This window comes from Aethalodelphis obliquidens, unplaced genomic scaffold, assembly GCF_003676395.1.
Source record: "Aethalodelphis obliquidens isolate GAN/ISIS:26980383/991018 unplaced genomic scaffold, ASM367639v1 scaffold25, whole genome shotgun sequence".
Lineage (NCBI taxonomy): Eukaryota > Metazoa > Chordata > Mammalia > Artiodactyla > Delphinidae > Aethalodelphis > Aethalodelphis obliquidens.
Window position 1 is genome coordinate 11,672,269 of NW_020837969.1, and position 5,452 is coordinate 11,677,720.

General features: G+C 43.2%; 1 pseudogene; it reads left to right on the forward strand.

Annotated features, from left to right (window-relative positions):
- Positions 1 to 321: 321 nt before the first annotated feature.
- LOC113628941 (ubiquitin carboxyl-terminal hydrolase 17-like protein 6) lies at positions 322 to 1,554 on the forward strand (annotated as a pseudogene).
- Positions 1,555 to 5,452: the final 3,898 nt, after the last annotated feature.

The window sequence follows — 5,452 nt, forward strand, 5'->3', positions numbered from 1 at the left end:
GAGAAAACCCGCACGCCACAACTAGAGAGAAGCCCATGCACCACAACGAAGAGCCCGCATGCCGCAACAAAAGATCCTGCACACCTCAACAAAGATCCCGCATGCCGCAACTAAGACCTGACGCAGTCAAAAATAAATAATAATAAATCTTAAAAGAAATTTTAGAAGTTCAACCCAATTAAAAATGCACAAACTATCTGAGCAGACACCTGACTAAAGACATACAGATGGCAAAGATCCAACATGCCATAAGGGAACTGCAAATTAAAAGACCTGTTATCGTGGCTAAAACACAGAACGCTGACAACACCAAATGTAAACAAGGATATGGGACAACAGGTGCTCTCGCTCACTCCTGCTGGGAATGTAAAATGATACAGCCAGTTTGAGACACTGAAGCTACTTTTCTCCACTGGGGAGGTGAGGCTCAGTTCATTATCTTTCCAAAACGCAAACCTCCTCAGGCACCCACAGCTGGTGCTGAAGTCCACTGGGGTCTCACTCTAGCAGAAAAACCATCACAATCACCACAGACACCATAACCTGCATGATGGTTTTGCTTCTGTGGCAACAGTGCTCACTCCTTCAGAGAAACTTGTCTGACTTAAAAGAGACTTTATGGGACTCTGGAATATCGGGACCGCCTGCTACATGAATGCAGCGCTGCAAAATCTGACACATACGCCATCCCTTGGCAACTCTACACTGACTCAGGGGTACTCTCAGATTTGTCGGCATTAAGGATTCTGCATCCTATGTACTAGGCAAGCCATCATCATTGTGATGTTATCAAGCCATCACACCCGTGAGTTGCTGGCTTCCATACACACAAGCAGGAAGATGTCCATGAATTTCTGATGTTCACTGTCAAAGCCATGCAGAAGGCACGTTTGCAAGGTGACAAGTAGTTACAGTGTCACTTCAAGGGCACCACCCTAACACGACCAATATTTGGAGGGTGCTGGAGACCTTAAATCAAGTGTCTCCATTGCAAGGGCATTTTAAACACCTTTGACCCTTACCTGGACATTAAGCTGGATATCAAGGTAGCTCAGAGTGAGAGCCAAGCTTTAGGATAGTCGATGAAGCCCAAAGAGCTGGACCACGAAAACTCCTGTCATTGTAGTGTTTGTCTAAAGAAGGTGCCTACTGCCAATGTTTACTTTGCACAAGGTCCTCATCCTTGTACTGAAACAGTTCACAGGTGACAAAATTGCTGAGTAACCATATCCTGAGTGTCTTGACGTGCAAATCTTCCTGTCTCAGCAGAACGCAGGACAACTTGTCTATTTACTCTAGGCTGTGCTGGTCTATGCCGCTTTGAGTTGTCTCAATGGACATTACTTCTGATATGTAAAAACTGGGAGAAAAAAAGAGTGAGATGATGGAAGATCTAAGGTAGCCACCTGTGACATGACTTCTTTCCTGAGCCAAACTGCCTATGTCCTCTTTAACACTCAGAAGAGCGAACTGGAAAGAAAGAGTGGGAGTCTGGCAATAGGTAGGGAATCAACAGCCCTTGGGCTGATGACACAGCCATGGGAGCAGATTTAGGAAGCCCTGAAGGAGATGCCTACATCCAAGTTCCTGAGTCACAGGAGAATTTGGAAGAAACACCAACCAAAGGAGTCACCTTAGACCAGGGGAAATTTCTCCAAGAACAAAACTGACCAAAGCCTGAATTCAACCTCAGGAAAACAGAATTCACCCCGGGGTGCTGCAGTGCAGTTGTGATTCAGCAGTCAAAATAAAGAGGTGGGATGAGAAGAATCTCTAGAGCAGGAAAACTACCTGCTGAACGTTTTATTCAGGGACATCCCAGCTCAGGCGGAGGAGAACAGTAGCAAACTCCCTTGTCTGGGGCAGAGTGCCAGAGGTACCAAGAGAAAAAACAAGAAGGGTGAGTAACCTGTGCATGTATTCCAGTTATGTTGGTACAAGTGTTGAGGGCACATGTGTGCAATGAGCACATATACATAGTCACTCTGGGGTGAAGAAACAAAGGTGAGGTTCGGTGACGACGTGTACACTGGTGCCACTGTGTAACAGTGATGGATCCAGAGCCGAGGCCTTAGAAGGGAAACTGTGCCTCGATGCCCTGAAACGTGTGTGGGATACGTGTGAATCGCCTTAACAACTTTGCATATTTGATTTTGGAGGTTTTCTAGTGGGATTGGGTGTTGTACATATGCTGATAGGTTGTCAACAGAGGTCTCAGGGTGAGTTCTCAGGGAATACCGGGCTGAGCAATTAAGTATTTGGAGGGATTCTTAGTATAGATTTTGTGGTTTGTGGGTGGCATAGATGGGATAAGTGTATGAGAGCTAAGTATGAGAACAGAGGTATTTTCTGCATATCACCTTGCCTTGGTCAGATATGGGATTTTGTATTTGAGCTTGTTTTGTAAAATTCAGAGATGTGGGGAATGTGTGTTGGCGTTCTATGTGTGAAGATTCATAAACTTTTGGGGTTATAGAGACAGCAGGGAGTTTTATTTGAAAATGGGGGTAGAAGGCACTTTGCCTTAATGGTGGAGCTTTTTATGGAGACATGTAAATGCTCTAGGAATAGTTTTTTTTCCTGTATTTTGGCTGCATAGTATTAATATCTTACAGAGTTCTCCTGTTTGCCACCTCTATCTTTAAAAGTTATGTATCCTCGGGCTTCCCTGGTGGCGCAGTGGTTGAGAGTCCGCCTGCCGATGCAGGGGACACGGGTTCATGCCCTGGTCCGGGAAGATCCCACATGCCGCAGAGCGGCTGGGCCCGTGAACCATGGCCGCTGAGCCTGCGCGTCCGGAGCCTGTGCTCCACAACGGAAGAGGCCACAACAGTGAGAGGCTCGCGTACCGCAAAAAAAAAAAAAAAAAAAAGTTATGTATCCTCTTTCCCTAAAACAATGATCTTTCCACGCAATAAACAGAAAGCTCGTATGAAACTGAAACTAAATTATAAACAGCAAATGTCCAAATTCATAAAGATATAAATACAGGGAAAACTAACTAAATGCTATATGCTATGTTTACTTGCTTCAGTTCATTAAAATAGAAGTTATATAAGAACTTCCTGAAAACTCAATTAATTTTTTTATATATAGTGGGGTACAGAGGAATTCAGAAACATTTACAGCACAAAATGACAATGTCACCAGTTTTCAACATTTCCTAACAGATACACTTACATGTTAGAACATGTTGGCTTGGGAAAACTGAGTATTTAAAACAATGGGGTATTGGAAAAACAGCGACAAACATCCAAAAGAGCAAAAAGGAACAGTAAAAATTACAAGCATACAAGCGATATATATAGAACAAAAAAGAGGATGTCACAGAAGCTGTTCTTGAAAAGATTTATAACCTGAATTCACATGGGGCACATCATGTAAAAGAGTAATACTAGAAACAAACAAAACACAGACGAAAAAAGGGGCAAATAATTATGGACAAAGCAGATATGGGAATTACTTTCAATTATATGAATAATTCCAAGACAATGACACTAAAAAACACAAATTCTGAGCCTGTTCCCCAGTGTTTGTGGGAACTGACTTTATAAAGATAAGCCCGCTGTCACTGAAAGGCAGCATCTTCCCAAAGAAACCCTCCTAAACACACAGGCCTGGCCGTGTGCGTTAGTGTGCATGTGGGATGGGAGCCAAGGGTCAGATAGTAAACTTCCACATGGGGACCGTATTTGTTGGATGTACAGTGGCTTTTTTCTTATGGTTCATACTTGTACGCATTACTTGCATCTTATCTGAGAGTATCAAATAAACAATAAAAGTGATGTCATTTTGAGAAATCATTTTGAAAAAATAGAAGATGTCACAAAGGACACTATATTAGTTTCCTAGGGTTCCCATAACAAATTACCACAAACTTGGGAGCTTAAAGCAAGAGTAATTTATTCTCTCAAAGCCCCCAAAAATGTGTGCTGGCAGGGCCACATCCCCTCCACAGACTCTGGGGACCCCCCCCGCCCCCCGCCCTCCAGCTTCTGGCAGCTCCTGGCCTCTGCTGGCTCATCTCAGCCTCCGTCACCACGTGGCCTGTCCTTGCGGCTCACACTCCCTCTCATCTCTGACAAAGATACCACTCACTGGACTTAGGGTCCACAATAAATTAAGGAAACAACTTGAGATCTTTTTTTAAAATCTTTATTGGAGTATAACTGCTTTACAAGGTTGTGTTAGTTTCTGCTGTATAACAAAGTGAATCAGCTACACGTATACATATCTCCATATCCCCTCCCTCTTGTGTCTCCCTCCCACCCTCCCTATCCTACCCCTCTAGGTGGTCACAAAGCACCAGGCTGATTTCCCTGTGCTATGCGGCTGCTTCCCACTAGCCATCTATTTTACATTTGGTAGTGTATATATGTCCATGCCACTCTCTCACTTCGTCCCAGCTTACCCTTCCCCCTCCCCGTGTCAAGTCCATTCTCTACATCTGCGTCTTTATTCCTGTCCTGCCCCTAGGTTCTTCATAACCTTTTTTTTTTTTTTTAGATTCCATATATATGTGTTAGCATACAGTATTTTTTTTTCTCTTTCTGACTTACTTCACTCCGTAGGACAGACTCTAGGTCCATCCACCTCACTACAAATAACTCAATTTCATTTCTTTTTATGGCTGACTAATATTCCATTGTATATATGTGCCACGTCTTCTTTATCCATTCATCTGTCGATGGACATTTAGGTTGCTTCCATGTCCTGGCTATTGTAAACAGAACTGCAGTGAACATTGTGGTACATGACTCTTTTTGAATTATGGTTTTCTCAGGGTATATGCCCAGTAGTGAGATTGCTGGGTCATATGGTATTCTATTTTTAGTTTTTAAGGAACGTCCATACTGTTCTCCATAGTGGCTGTATCAATTTACATTCCCACTAACAATGCAAAAGGGTTCCCTTTTCTCCACACCCTCTCCAGCATCTATTGTTTGTAGATTTTTTGAGGATGGCCATTCTGACTGGTGTGAGGTGATACCGCATTGTTCAACTTGAGATCTTTAACTGTATCTGCAGACACTCTATTTCCAAATAAGTTCACATGCACAGATCCCTGGGGTTATGACTTGGGCTTATCTTTTTGGGGTCACAGATTCAACCCATGACAGACGTCATTTCAGCCTCCGTTGCAAGTGAATGGTGAAACGGCTCAGAAGCACAGTCAGTGACTAAGGCATGGAGAATGTGAATGTATTTTTTGGCCTGTGTGTGTTCAGCACGACGGACAGAGATTTTAACTCTTTCCTTCCTAAACTTTATGTGCTTCCAGGAACCTTATTCACTACAAATTGCAGTGCTACCAACATGCCTCTTTCTCTAATATGGAATAAAAATCACATCAAGTATAAAATAATTTCCAGCTTCCTTCAAAAATGTTACTTCAGAGCCTGCCTGTTTTGAAACTTGGTCTCTGAATACTGGCCCCTTAAGCCATGAACAG